Source organism: Mirounga leonina, unplaced genomic scaffold (genome assembly GCF_011800145.1).
Source record: "Mirounga leonina isolate KUSES-001 unplaced genomic scaffold, KU_Mleo_1.0 Mir_481, whole genome shotgun sequence".
NCBI classification, from domain to species: Eukaryota; Metazoa; Chordata; class Mammalia; order Carnivora; family Phocidae; genus Mirounga; species Mirounga leonina.
In genome coordinates this window covers 2,664,220-2,680,397 of record NW_023270773.1, presented here as the reverse complement: position 1 = coordinate 2,680,397, position 16,178 = coordinate 2,664,220, and the positions used below count along the sequence as shown (strand labels likewise).

The 16,178-nt window shown below is 40.9% G+C and overlaps 1 protein-coding gene across 3 annotated transcripts in view; it reads right to left on the bottom strand.

The window, feature by feature from the left end:
• Positions 1-15,962, bottom strand: part of CABIN1 (calcineurin binding protein 1) — a 155,907-nt gene extending 139,945 nt beyond the window's left edge. For 2 of the 3 annotated variants that reach the window (XM_034989237.1, XM_034989239.1), the window contains exon 1: positions 15,906-15,962. The gene's annotated coding sequence lies outside the window, so the exon portion shown is untranslated. The remainder of the gene's footprint in view (positions 1-15,905) is intronic. The other variant, XM_034989238.1, reaches the window with a different exon arrangement.
• Between the last annotated feature and the right edge of the window lie 216 nt (positions 15,963-16,178).

Below are 16,178 nucleotides of genomic sequence, written 5' to 3'. Positions count from 1 at the left end.
GAAGATGTGGTATGGATAAAGATGTGGTATATATATACACAATGGAATACTACTCAGCCATCAAAAAAATGAAATCTTGCCATTTACAATGACATGGATAGAACTAAAGAGTATAATGCTAGGGCGCCTGGGTGGCTCAGTTGGTTAAGTGACTGCCTTTGGCTCAGGTCATGATCCTGGAGTCCCGGGATCGAGTCCCGCATCCGGCTCCCTGCTCGGCAGGGAGTCTGCTTCTCCCTCCGACCCTCCTCCCTCTCACGCTCTCTGTCTCTCATTCTCTCTGTCTCAAATAAATAAATAAAATCTTTAAAAAAAAAAGAGAGAGAGAGTATAATGCTAAGCAAAATAAGTCAATCTGAGAAAGACGATTATCATATGATCTCACTCATATGTGGAATTTAAGAAACAAAACAGAGGATCATAGGGGAAGGGTGGGAAAAATAAAACAAGATGAACTCGGAGAGGGAGACAAACCACAAGAGATTTTTAATCATAGGAAACAAACAGGGTTGCTGGAGGGGAGGGGGGCTGGAGGATGGGGTAACTGGGTGATAGACATTGGGGAGGGCACGTGATGTAATGAGCACTGGGTATTATATGACTGATGAATCAGGGGGCGCCTGGGTGGCTCAGTTGGTTAAGCAACTGCCTTCGGCTCAGGTCGTGGTCCCAGGGTCCTGGGATAGAGCCCCACATCGGGCTCCCTCCTCCTTGGGGAGCCTGCTTCTCCCTCTTCCTCTGCCTGTCACTCCCCCTGCTTGTGCGCTCTCTCTGTGTCAAATAAATAAATAAAATCTTTAAAAAAAAAAAAAAAAGACTGATGAATCAGAATTGTACCTCTGAAACTAATAATACATGATATGTTAATTAACTGAATTTATGGGACGCCTGGGTGGCTCAGTTGGTTAAGCAGCTGCCTTTAGCTCAGGTCATGATCTCAGGGTCCTGGGATCGAACCCCGCATCAGGCTCCCTGCTCCATGGGGAATCTGCTTCTCCTTCGGCCCCTCCCCACCACCCCCCTCCGTGCTACTCTCTCTCTCAAATTAAAAAATAAATTAAAAACCTTTTAAAAAAATTAATTGAATTTAAATTTAAAAAAATTTTTTAAAGTTTTGTCTGCAAAAAAAAGAAAACACAAAACATACATACATAGGGGGCACATGGGTGGCACAGTCGGTTGAGCATCCAACTCTTGGTTTCAGCTCAGGTCTGATCTCAGGGTCGTGAGCTCGAGCCCTGCATCAGGCTCCTCACTCAGTGCAGAGTCTGCTTGAGTTTCCCTCTCCCTCTCCCTCTGCCACTCCCCCCTCACTCTCTCTCAGATATATAAACAAATCTTTAGAAAAAGAAAAAAAAAATACACACATAGAAAATAACAAGCACTGGCAAGGATGTAGAGAAACTGGAACCCTCATGCACTGCTGTGGAAAACAGTATGGTGGTTCCTCAAAAACTTAAACATAAGGTTACCTTATAACCCAGCATTTCCACTTCTGGGTATATACCCAAAAGAACTGAAAGCAGGGGCAAACAATTATACACAGGGGTAAAGAGTGCAGGAGAGAAGTCATAGGGTGGCGCTGATACCTAACCATAGATCTCCCAACCAGCTCTCCAAAGGGCAGGTGCTAGCCCCAGGTCACAGCAAGTCTTCCCAGATGCCACCTGAATCCTCATGGAGAGAAAAATAAGAGGAGGACCCAAGGATGACTGAGAGATCAGGTGTCTGTGTGGCAGCAGCAGGACCCACATCCATAGGTGGGAGAACATCAATACAGCCATCATGCCAGGGGCGACCTACTGCTGAAGGAAGAGAGCTTACCTGTTCCTGCCTCAGCAGCACCTTGCAGGAAGGCACCCAACAACCACTGGGATTGTGCTAGATGGGCCAGTGCCTTCCCCTGGGGCTTCTGTGTCACCCAGGAGCAGGATGGGTGCAGGTCACATTTCAGAGTTGACAGGAGATACCTCCTCAGAACAGACTGAATGTAAGATGACCAGTCAAGTCGGAGGGGAAAAACAGTGAGTTCCAAGTCGAGAGAGAGGTTTCTGGCCCCACTTGCTGCCCAAGTCCCTGCCCACCCCTCTGCCCACCTGCCTCCATAAAGAAAGCCCCTAGATTCCTCGAAACAAAAGCTCCTTGGGCACTATGATCAGGGCCAGAAGACCCTCACAGAGCCCACGGTGCTGAAGAGAAAATAGAAGGCTTCCTGGTTCTTTAGAAATTGTTGCATGCTAAAACTCAAGCCAATTGTCCCCACCGAAAAGGGCTCCTGTGCTAACTTTAATGTAATCTAAAAATACAGTACCTTCCACACTTCTACTGCTATAGTCCATCCCAGACACTTACAAGGCACATTTGTGTTATCTCACTTAAACTCAAAACAGCCTCTGGAAAGAATACAGGGCTTAGAGTCATATTTTCGTCCCTCTTTAGCATTGCAACTTTGGGCAGCTCAGCCTAATTTGCAAAATGGGTATGATAATGCTTATCTCCTAAGACTGGCAGGCGGGAGGGCTGGACACAGATACATACTGGAACTGAGGCATACTTGTGAGTGTCCACATAACATTTCAAGAGGAACCTAAAAAATGATCCTCCCAAGGACTCATCATGTACATTAGTCCCATGAGACCAGGATCCCCTCTGCCACAGACCCTCAATTCCATCCTATCATTACCACTCTTCCTCAGCCCCCTCAATTCCCAGTAGCAAAAGAAAGAATGAGCCAGAATACGGTACTCTAATACACACTGAGAGGTGTAACTGCAGGGACTCTGCAGCATGGACTGTATTATCCCCTTTACTTTTGCCACAATAGTACATAGCAATCACTATCTTGAAACTGACCTTGGATTTTTAAATATCAATACATATAAGAATTTTCACCTAAGACATAAAAATAAAACAGCTTTTCAAAATTGACAATCTTACACTGACTTATTACAGCAAGAGCAGGTTCTTTCTCAATTCCCCCTACATACTCTCACCTCCACCCTGGAAATACCCTGGGTCTCTCCCACCCATCAGCCTTTAAGCTCCTAAATAGTCCTATCTTACTTATCTTTGCACCTCCATGTCTGGCACAAAACAGGTGCTCCGGAAAGGAAGGGATGAACAAGCAGATGAGTGGTATCTAGGCAGCTTGTCTATTTTAGTAGGAGACATATTTAATTTCTCAGTCAAATCTTTCTCCAAGACCAGCATTTGTCATTCACAGGATACCCCTTGTATGACAAGCCAAGCTGCAGAAGCCATGCAGAGGAACGGCTCACTGATGGCTTTGGTGACACTGTGAACTATGACATTCCTGAGTGAAGAGAAACATTCCCATCTCAACTCAAAAGGGGCTTCATCAAGGAGCTTCCCTGACCCCTACCCCTCTGATGTGGCCCCTACTGCACATGATCATCACACACTGTGTTCTCTATTAGTGATAAAAAAAAAAAAAAAAAAAAAAACGAGGGGGGGCGCCTGGGTGGCTCAGTCGTTAAGCGTCTCACTTCGGCTCAGGTCATGGTCCCAGGGTCCTGGGATCGAGCCCCGCATCGGGCTTTCTGCTCAGTGGGAAGCCTGCTTCTCCCTCTCCCACTCCCCCTGCTTGTGTTCCCTCTCTCACTGTGTCTCTCTCTGTCAAATAAATAAATAAAATCTTTAAAAAAGAAAAAAAAAAAAAACGAGGGACGCCTGTGTAGCTCAGTTGGTTGGGCGTCTGCCTTCAGCTCAGGTCATGATCTCGGGGTCCTGAGATCGAGTTCTGCATTGGGCTCCCTGCTCAGTGGGGAGCCTGCTTCTCCCTCTGCCTTCTGCTCCCCCTGCTTGTACTCTCTCTCTGACAAATAAATAAAATCTTAAAAAAAAAAAAAAAGAAAGAAAACTTTTAGAAAACCAGGAATTGGGGCACGTGGGTGATGCAGTCGGTTAAGTGTCTGACTCTTGGTTTCAGCTCAGGTTGTGATCTCAGGGTCGTGAGATCGATCCAGCCTGGCATCGGGATCCACGCTCAGTGCAGAGTCTGCTTAAGATTATCTCTCCCTCTCCCTCTGCACCTCCCACTCGTGCACACTCTCTCTAAAATAAATAAATAAATCTAAAAAAAGAAAGAAAGAAAACCAGGAATAAAAGGAAACTTCCTCAATCTGATAAAAGGCATTTACCAAAAAAGCTACAGCCAGCATCATAATTTTTAAAAAGATTTTATTTATTTATTTATTGAGAGAAAGAGGCGGACAGACGGGGTGGAGGAGACAGCAGGTAGAGGGGCAGAGGGAGAGGGAGAGAATCTCAAGCAGACTCCGTGCTGAGTGCAGAGCCCAATGCAGGGCTCGATCTCACAACCGTGAGATCATGACCTGAGCCAAAATCAAGAGTCAGACGTTTAACCAACTTGAGCCACCCATGGCGCCCCTACAGCTAACATCATAATTAACCATAAAAGACTGAATGCTTTCCCCCCTAAGATAAGGAAAAAGGCAAGGCTGTCCACTCTCATCACTCCTATTCAACAGTCCTAGTCACTACAATAAAACAAGAAAAAGAAATAAAAGCAAAGAGATTAGAAAGGAAGAAATGAAACTGCTCATATTCACAAATGACATAATTGTCCACATAGACAATCCCAAAGAATCTATAAAATAAAGACCTGGAAGTATCAGGTGAGTGTAGCAAAGCCACAGGGTAAAGGTCAACACCCAAAAAAGTGACTCTATTTCTATATACTAGCAACAACTGGAGATCAAAATTTAAAAAAAAAAAAGTCATTTATAATATTTCCAAAAAAATAAAATACTTAGGTATAAATCTAAAAAAATACAGAGTCTATATTCTGAAACTTAGAAAACAATAATGAAAGAACTCAAAGAAGACCTACATAAACGGAAAGACATACCATATTCTTGGACTGAAAGACTCAACCTAGTAAAGATACCTCCCCCTTCTCATGTGCTCTCTCTCTCATTCTCTCTCTCTCAAATAAAATCTTTAAAAAAAAATAAAATAAAATTTAGATGGATGGGACGCCTGGGTGGCTCAGTCAGTTAAGCAGCCGACCTGATTTCAGCTCAGGTCCTGGGATCAAGCCCTGAGTCGGGCTCTGTGCTCAGCATGTAGGTCTATTTTGGGATTCTCTCTCTCCCTCTGCCCCTCCCCTCACTCATGCTTGCTTGTGCGCTCTCTGTCTCTCCCTCTCTCTCACAAATAAATAAATCTTTTTAAATTTTTTTTCAAAAAAATAAAAAGAAAAAAATTCAGATGGAAAGTTGGTACTAGAATAACCCATTTTTAAAAATTTTTTAAAGATTTTATTTATTTGAGAGAAAGACAGCATAAGCAGGGGGGAGGGGCAGAGGGAGAGGTAAAAGCAGACTCCCCGCTGAGCAGGGAGCGGGACTCAGGGCTCAGTCCCAGGACCCTGGGATCATGACCTGAGCCAAAGGCAGATGCTTAACCTACTGAGCCAACCAGGTGCCCAGGGAATAATCCAGTTTTGAAAAAATAAATAAATAAAGTTGGAAGAAACATGCTGCCTAATTCTAAGACTTACAATAAAGCTACAATAAAATCAAGACATTGTGGTGTTGATGAAGAGATAGACACATAAATCAATGAAATAAAATAGAGCCCATAAATAAACCCAAACAAATATGGCCAACTGATTACCAGCAACAACGCAAAGACAAGTCAATGCAGTAAAGATTTTCTTTGCAAGAAATGGTACTGGAACAAGTACACAACCAAAATGGAAAAAATAAAAATTTAAAAAAAAAACTTGATCAAAAATTAAATACAAAAATTAACTCAAAATGTATCATATCTAAACATATAAAACTAAGAAAACATTGGAGAAAATCTTCAAAACCTGGGGTTTCAAAAAAAACAATTAAAAAATTATCAAAAGACTTGGATACCTCATACACACTGCAAATAAGTACATTAAAAGATATCCAATATCATTAGTCATCAGAGAAATGTGAATTAAAACCATGATGAGATACTACTACACACCTATTAGAATGGCCACATTTTTAAAAAAACCAATAATGCCAAGTCCTGGTGAGGATACAGAGCAACTGAAATTCACACAATGCTGACAGGAATGCAAAACGGGGGGAGCCTAGGTGGCTCAGTCGGTTAAGGGTCTGCCTTCCACTCAGGTCATGATCCCAAAGTCCTGGGATCAAGCCCCAAATCAGGCCCCTTGCTCAGTGGGGAGCCTGCTTCTCTCTCTGCCTGCCACTCCCTCTGCTTGTGCTCTCTCTCTCTCTCTGTCAAATAAATAAATAAATAATAAATAAAATCTTTAAAAAAAAAAAAAAAGGAACGCAAAACAGTACCACCAATGCCGGAAAATAGTTTCTTACAAAGTTAAGCACACAGTTACCATATGACACAGCAATCTCATCCCAGCTATTTACCCTAGAGAAATGTTCACACAAAGCCTGTATGTAAATGTTTAAAAGGCACTTCATTCAAATTACCAAAAAGTAGAGACAAACCAAATATAACAGGTGGAATAATACTGCCCATCAAAAGAAACAAATTAACTAATGCATGTAACAACTTGGATGAATCTCAAAGGCATTATGTTGAGTGAAAGAAGCCAGTCTTGGGGCGCCTGGGTGGCTCAGTCAGTTGAGAGTCCGGACTCTGGATTTCGGCTCAGGTCATGATCTCAGGGTCTGAGATCAAGCCCCTTGCTGGGCTCTGTGCTCAGCGCTGAGTCGGCTTAAGATTCTCTCCTTCTCCCTCCACCTCTCCCCCAACTCACACACACACATTCTCTCTAATAAATAAATAAAATCTTTAAAAAAAAAAAAGGAATACACACCAAATACAGCAACCAACTGTATGAAACAAAAACACAGGAGATGCAAGGACACATAAATAAAAACACACTAATAATAAGAGACTTTCATTCGCCACTATCAGTATAAGGTCAAACGGAGGAAAAAATAAGTAAGAAGACAGAAGATCTAAACAACAAAATGATTACAGGAAAACTTACAGATGCATACCACTCTATACTCTGCTAACAGAGACTACACATTCTCTGGCACTTACAGCATATTCACAAAACAATCGAGCATATATTAAATCACAAAGAAAACATCTTCTATAAAAACATTTTTAAAAATCTCTGATCACAACACATTAAAACTAGAATTTACTAACACTACCACTGCCATCACCACCACCATCAACAACAATAGAAGATAGGTGCTTCTATTTAAAAATTTATGTACTTCCTATTAAACAACTTCTGGAAATCCAGCTAAAATTGGAGAAATGTAAAGAAATACTAACCATGAAAACACAAATACTCATATGTGTGAAAACACAACAAAATCACCTAAGGGGGGGAGAATCCTGTGATTATCCCCATAGAAAAGAAAGCCTTTGACAAAATTCAACACCCCCCATGATAAAAAATACTCAAGAAAATAGGAATTAAGTAATACTTTCTTATATACCTTAGTCCTAAAGCCAAAATCTTATTTAATAGAGAAACACTAGAGGCATTTCCATTAATATCAGGAGCAAAGCAAGGATGTCCATTATGTCTGCTACTACCCACCACTATATTTAGCGTATTAGCAATGCCATTAGAAGAGGGAAACCAATTAGAGGTATAAGAATGAATAAAGAAGAAGTAAAACAATCGTTAATTTTATACAATATAATAGAATACCTGGAAAACCCCCAAAATCAATGATAAAACTTAAAAGAACTCAATGAAGTAGCATGATACAAAATTAACATACAAAAGTCAACAGCTTTCACATAATCAAAATATAAACAGAAGACATTATGATAGAGAAAAGTTCTGTTAGTAATAGCAACAAAGATGATTAAATATTTAGAAATGAAGTTAACAAGAAATGTGCAACCTATGCAAGGAAAAATTTTTAAATGCTACCAAAAGATACAAGAGTAAAGTTGAACAAATGGAAAGACATCCTCTGTTCTTGGACAGGATTCAGCATTATAAAAATGTCAGTTCTCCCTAAGTTAATTTATAAAGTGAATGCAATACAAATAAAAATACCAACAAGATACTAGACAAGTTGATACTAAAGTTCATATGGAAAAACAAAAATGTACAAATAGCTAGGAAAACAGTGAAGAAGAAAAGCTACAGGAGGCGATGAGCCCCAACACACATTAAAGAATACTATATAAAGCCTAAGTACTTAAAACTGTGGTATTGGCACATGCATAGATAGAGAAACCATGTTCAGAATTAGACTCGAGTACATATGAAAATGTAAAATATGAAAAAGGTGGTATCTCAAATCACTGGAGTCAAAATGAACATTGTAGGGCGCCTGGGTGGCTCAGTTGGTTAAGCGACTGCCTTCGGCTCAGGTCATGGTCCTGGAGTCCCGGGATCGAGTCCCGCATCGGGCTCCCTGCTCGGCAGGGAGCCTGCTTCTCCCTCTGACCCTCCCCCCTCTCATGTGCTATCTCTCTCTCATTCTCTCTGTCTCAAATAAATGGGTAGAATCTTTAAAAAAAAAAAAAAAATGAACATTGTAACAAGAGTCGCTGGGAAAAACTAGTAGCCATTTGGAAAAAGATAAAATTAGATCCTTAACTCACACCATATACATAAATAAACTGCAAATGAATTGGGGATCTAAATGAAAACAAAAGGAACCAGACAAATACTAGAGAAAAACATGGATGATTTCCTCTTTAACCCTGTATATGGAAAGGCTTTCTCACAATGATCCAAAATCCAGAGGCAGTAAAAAAAAAAAAAAATTAATAAATTTAACTACATATAAATGTTTTAAATTTTGCATGACAAAAACATCAGCACAAGCAACAAAAGCAAAAACAAACAAGTGGGACTACATCAAACTAAAAAGCTTCTACACAGGAAAAGAAACAATCAACAAAATGAGAAGACAACTTATAAACTAGGAAAAATATTTGCAAAACATATATCTGATCAGGGTTTATATCCAAAATATATAAAGAACTCATAAAATTCAATAGCAAGAAAACAAACAAAATAAAACAAAACCCAAATAATCCAATTTAAAAATGGGCAAAGCATCTGACTAGACATTTTTCCAAAGAAAATAAAATATGGCCAACAGGTCCATGAAGAGGTGGCTCATCACTAATTATAAGGGAAATGCAAATCAAAACCACAATGAGTTATCATCTCACGAACCTGTTAGAATGGCTATCACCAAAAAGACAAGAGATAACAAACGCCAGTGAGAATGTGGAGAAAAGGGACCCGTGTGTATTGTTGGTGGCACTGTAAATTGGTACAGCTCCTATGGAAAATAATGGAGGTTCCTCAAAAAATAAAAATAGAATTACTATATGATCCAGCAATCCCACTTCTGGGAATGCATCTGAAGGAAATGGAAACACCATGTCTGAGAGATATCTGCATACCCATGTTCTTAGCAGCACTGTTTACAATAGCCAAGACATGGAAACAATGTAAGCGTCCATCTATGGATGAATAAAGAAATTACATGTGTGTATATATATGTACGTACATACAAACACACACACACACACACACAATGGAATATTATTCAACCATAAAAAAAGAAGGAAACCCTGCCATTTGTGACAAAATGGATGGACCTTTACAGCATTATGCGAAGTGAAATAAGTCACACAGAAAAAGACAAATACTATATGATCTCACTTATATGGCAATCTAAAAACCAAACAAACAGGGCGCCTGGGTGGCTCAGTTAGTTAAGCGACTGCCTTTGGCTCGGGTCGTGATCCCAGAGTCCTGGGATCGAGTCCCGCATTGGGCTCCCGGCTCAGCAGGGAGCCTGCTTCTCCCTCTGACCCTCTCCCCTCTCATGCTATTTCTCTCTCTCTCTCTCAAATAAATAAAGTAATTAAATCTTTAAAAAAATATAAATAAATAAATAAATAAAAACCAAACAAACAAATAAAAACAAAACAACCCAAATTCATAGAAGATATCAGATTTGTCATTACCAGAGGCAGGAGGTGGGGAAGGGGTGGGAAAGAGAATTGGATGAATGTGGCCTAAAGGTACAAACTTCCAGTTATAAGTAAGTACTAGGGATATAATGTACATGATAATTATAGTTAACACAGCTATATGATATATTTGCAAGTTAAGAGAGTAAATCCTAAGAGTTCTTATCACAAGAGAAAAACATTTTTTCTTTTCTTTTTTTTTTTTTGTATCTATATGAGGTGAGATGAGATGACAGATGTTAGCAAAACTAATTGTGATAATTATTTTACAATACATGTAAGTCAAGTCATTATGCTATATACCTTAAACTTGCATAGCGCTATATGTCAATTATACCTCAATAAAATTGAAAAAAAATTTGATCAGAAAAAAAATTTTTAGGGGCACCTGGGTGGCTCAGTCGTTAAGCATCTGCCTTCAGCTCAGGTCATGATCCCAGGGTTCTGGGATCGAGCCCTGCATCGGGCTCCCTGCTCAGCGGGAAGCCTGCTTCTCCCTCTCCCACTCCCCCTGCTTGTGTTCCTGCTCTCACTATCTCTCTCTCTGTCAAATAAATAAATAAAATCTTAAAAAAAAATTTTTTTAATCAGAAAAAAAGTCAAAAGTCAACTGATAAATTGGGAGAAAATATTTGCAACATATACTGTAGACAAACACATAAAGAGCTCTTAAAAACTGAGGGAGACAGCATTATTCACAATAGCCAAAAGGTAGAAGCAACCCAAGTAAGTGTCCACTCACAGATGAATGAATAAACAAGGGGCTTCTGGATGTCTGTCGATGAAGCATCTGACTCAATCTCAGCTCAGGTCTTGATCTTGGGGTCATGAGTTCAAGCCCCACATTAGGCTCCACACTGGTCATGGAGCCTACTTTTTAAAAAAATGTGGTATATACATACAATGGAATATTATTCAGTCTTAAGAAGGAAGGACATTCTGACACATGCTATAATACGTATGAACCTTGAAGACATGCTAAGTGAAATAAGCCAGCACAGAATGACAGTGTGTGATTCCACTTATACAAGATACCTAAAGCAGTCAAATTCATAAAGACAGAAAGTAAAATGGTGGTTGCCAAGGGCCGGGGGAAGGGAAGAATGGGGAGTGTTTAATAGGTACACAGGTTTAGTTTGGGAAGATGGAAATAAAAGTTCTGGAAGACATATGCTAGTGATGGATGCACAACAATGTAGATGTACTTAATGCCATGGAACTGTACACTTAAAAATAGTTTAAAAATTATATTTCATATTAAGTGTATTATAACACAAGCAAAGGAAAAAAAAACCTGATAGAAAAATGGGGAAACTATATGAATAGACAATTCACAAAAACAGACATACAACTGGCCCTCAAGGATATGAAAAAATGTTCATACTCATAATTAGAGAAATGCAAATTAAAATAGCACTGAGACACTACTTCTATCACACTATTGCCCTCACAAAAAATTCAAATTCACAAAATTAACAGCATACCATGTTGGAGGTTGTCAGGAAACAGGCACTATTTTCATACATTGTTGATGGGAATGCAAACTGGCACAACCACTCTGGAAGGGAATTTAACAACAGCTAACAAAATTACAAATGCCCTTACCTTTCAACCCAGCAATTCTACTTCTAGGAATCAATCCTAGAGAGGTACCTCCAACAATATGAAATACGTATACGCAGGGTTATTCATTCCAGCACTGTTTGCAATTCCAAGAGACTGGAAACAACTTAAATGGCTATCAATAGTATAGTGGATGAATAAACTATGGTACATCCACACAATGAAGTAATATACAGCTGCTGTAAAAATTAATGAGGAAATGTTTATAGCAGCGTTATTCATATAACCAAAAAGTAGAACCAATCCAAATGTCCATCAACTGATAATTGGATAAATAAAATGTGGTATATCCATACAACAGAATATCATTCAGCCATAAAAAGTAATAGACTCCTGACAACAGGACGAACCGTGAAAACATCATGCTAGGGGCGCCTGGGTGGCTCAGTCGTTAAGCATCTGCCTTCAGCTCAGGGCATGATCCCAGGGTCCTGGGATCGAGCCCTGCATTGGGCTGCCTGCTCTGCGGGAAGCCTGCTTCTCCCTCTCCCACTCCCCCTGCTTGTGTTCCCTCTCTCACTGTGTCTCTCTCTGTCAAATAAATAAATAAAATCTTTAAAAAAAAAAGAAAAGAAAACATCATGCTAAGTGAAAGAAGCCAGTCACAGACCACATATTGCATGATCCCGTTCATATGAAATGTCCAGAACAAGCAAATCTATACAGACAGAAAGTATTAGTAACAGCCTAGGGCTAGGGGAGGAGGCAATGAGAAGTGATGGCTAACAGGTACAGGGTTTCTTGCTGGCATGACAAAGATGTTCTGAAATTGATTGTGGTGACGCACAACTCTGTGAATATTAAAAACCACAGAACTGTATGTAAATTTTATCTCAATGAATAGGCAAATTGTGTATAAATTTTTATCTCAATAAAACTGTTTTTAAAAATGAATAAGATCTCTATGAACACATATGGGTGATTTTCAAGACATTTTTAAGTGAAAAAAGCAAACACAATTATCTATAGCATGCCATCTTTCATATACGAAAGAAGAGGATATAAGAAAATACACAACCACCTGTTCATTTGTGCAGAAGAAAAGATAATCCAGACACCAAAGAGATCAGTTAGCTACAGGGGATGAGTGGGAAAGGGGTGAAATGTAGGGGAGAACCGGAACAAGGTGGCAGGGGTAGGGGAGGGAGTGACACCTCCCTGAGTATACCTTTGTTACAGTTCTTACTCTTAGAACCACAGTCATGTTTCCCAGTCAAAAGATAATTAAAACCAACTGAGATCTACAGGGAACCCAAAATGAAATATAAACGTTAACAATGAACCTACTGTATTACAAATTACATAACCACACTGAAGGGTATGAGGAAGAAAAGAACTAACCTAAGGAACTGTGCAGAATAGTATCTTGATTGGATACTAGAAGGCTAAAGACAACAAGAAGTGTGATTCCAGGTTTGGGGCAGAGAAAACACAAGATGAGTCTGGAACATCTTGAGGTGCCAGAAAATAAGTAAATGCTCCAAAAAATGATGAGGATTCGTTAAGAGGACACAGCAGCTAACCTGAAGGAGATCCTGAACAAACAAAGCCAGAACAGTGAACAAAATAATGGTAACATTTGATTTTAACCCATGGAATAAAATGAGTATCTATGGGGCCCATACTAATATATATAAATGAGAGAAGGGATAGTTCTTCCTTTAACTGAATTTGAATTAATAAGTGTAGAAAGAAAGAAACAGGTAATTACCTTTAGGCAAACACCACAGAGACCCACAGATGGATGCTAACTATGGTCAGTGGGCATAAATTTGTGAGAACCAGAATTCCCATCCTTCCAAAGTATTTCCCCCAAGATAGTTACTAAAGGGAAAGATAGTAACTTCATAGTATAGAAACCTGGCAGACTAAACCAAGCAATGAAGATAACTATCACCAGTAATAAGACATATCAGCATCTTGAACTCCTTGATATGATACACTGAGGACAACACACTGTTTGTGTTATTCTGGCCAAAAATGCATAACCTCACATGAATTATGAGAAAACATTAGACAAATCCAAGTTGAGGGATATTAGACAAAATAACTGATCAGTACTCTTGAAAAATATCAAGGCTAAGAAAGACAAAACTATGTGATCGTTAAGGACTAAGGAGACTAAGGAGCAATAACTAAATGCAATATGGGAAGTTAGAATCATAGAGTGGAAACTAGAACATTGTGCAAAACTGGTCAGATTCAAACTAGGTTTACAATTGGGTTAATAATACTGTATTAATATTAGTTTCCTGCTCTTGATAGTTGTATTATGATTCTGTAAGATGTTAACATTAGAAGCAGGGTGTAGGAAATAAGGAAACTCTGTATTATTGTTGCAACTTTTCTCTAAATCTAAAATTAGTTTAAAATAAACAGTTTAAAAAGAAATAGCCACTTGAGCACTTGAGATTATGTATTCATCATCTGTAAGCAATGTGAGGATGGGGACCATGTCTGTATTATTCACCAGAAACCCACTAAAAGCAGCAAAAAAAAAAAAAAAAAGCAGCTATTGAATAAAGAAAGAAAGTATCTATTCATTTCTCAGACTCCCAGCCCAGCAATCATATTATCCTAGAATAGCACATTCAGGAGTTTAATGTCACAAATTTCCAAACTCTTTAGACCATGGTTTCCATGGCCTTAAGAACACATGATAAAGAACAGCACACCTTAAGTACCTCAGCATCTTGACCCAGTCAGTGATAAGCAGTGGTGTTTCCTGACATGCTCTGGTCTGGGAGTCAGGAAGCTTAGATTTTAGGCCGAGTTGTGTTACTTCCTGGCTGTGTGGTTAGCTTGGCATAAGAGACCCCTCTCTGAATCTCAGTTTCCTTTATCCTATGAGGTTTGGGGCTAGATTAGGGGTCAGCAAGCTAACTAGCCTACCGTTTTTGTACAGCCTAGGAGCAAAGAATGGTTTTGACTTTTTAAGATTTTATTTATTTATTTGAGAAAGAGAGAGACACAGAGCACAAGCCAGGAGGAGAGGGAGAAGCAGGCTCCCTGCTGAGCAGGGAGCCTGATTCGGGGCTGATCCCAGGCCACTGGGATCATGACCTGAGCCGAAGGCAGAAGCTTAACCAAGTGAGTCACCCATGCACCCCAGTTTTAACATTTTTAAATGGATGAAAAAATTCGTGACACATGAAAATTATATAAAATTACATAAGATTCAAATTTCAGTGTCCATAAATAAAATTTTATTGGAACACTGCCACTCGCTTACCTATTGTCTCTGCCTGTATCCAATGTATAATGCCAGAACTGAGTAGACAAGAGTAGGCCCCCTAAGCCTAAAATACTATTATAAATATGCAATTATATTCACAACATACTATGATATAATTATATTAATATTATAAGTATTATTACATTTACAACATAAGTTTGCCGACCTCTAAAGGAGACCACTCAAAGGATATTTTAGTTCTAACCACAGTTACGAATCTCAGAGAAGGAACTGTAGCTGCATGAAACCCTAAGTCCCACAGTTATGAACCACAGACCCATAGTAACCCAGGCCCCAAAGAGTTCCGTGGCTCCAAAATCACTTGTGCAGACACCTGAGCGTCAGTAGGCTCTACCTAACTGGGGTCCTCCTCCACCTCCTGGGAAGCAGTGCACTCAAGATTTTCAGTCTATGCGTGCCTGGCTGCCTCAGTCGGTAGAGCATGCAACGCTTCATCTCCGGGTTATAAGTTCAAGCCCCACGTTGGGTGTACAGACTACTTAAGAATAAAATCTTTAAAAAAAAAAAATTTTTTTTTTCAGTCTAGACTTGGGCTGACACAGTTAGTTGGCTGACTCTGGACAAGACCCTTCACCTCATCTGGGCCTCCGTTTCCACCCGTATAAATGGCGCTATTAACAGCACTCACCTAGCAGGGCTGCTGGGAAGGTGAACTAAAAGGACGTAAGTGAAGTAAAGGGTTAGCACCGGGCTCAACACCGGCAGACGCACAATCAATGGTGGCTCCCGCTGCTGTCACCGAGAACCACTCCCGAGGCTGGAGCCCGTCCTAGGCACCCCAGGGTGACGGCAAGAGCCATGAAGAGGCCCGCGAGGAAGTCAAGAGCCCCGGCCTCGCCGCTCCCGCCCTCCAGCCTCGGTTTCCCCGAATGTGGCACTCAGGCTACCGGAGGCGCCCCCTCCCCCGCGTCCGCACCGGCCTTGGCCCCGCGCCCACCGCCCCTCAAGCCCGCGCCCCGGCTCCCTTCCTTGGTTCAGCAGAGCCGCGCCCCCACCCGGGGGATGCCCCCAAACCAGCCACCCGGGAACTCACCAGGCGTCTCCACGGCAACGGCCAGCCTGCCCCGACCCCCGCGCCGGCCGGCTGCGCGCCTGACAATAAGGCGCGCTCCCATTGGTTTCGGTACCGGCTCCGCTAGCCAATCAGCGAGGGCGCACGCTCCGCTCGCCCACGGAGCGAGCTCTCTGGGACACCGGGGGCTGCGTGAAGCCAGCCGCGCGAGTGTAAACCGTTCCAGTCCCTGCATTTGGGCACTCGAACTATTGTGGGCTCGGAGCGCCGGCTTGAGGTTCCGACCTCTGTTCC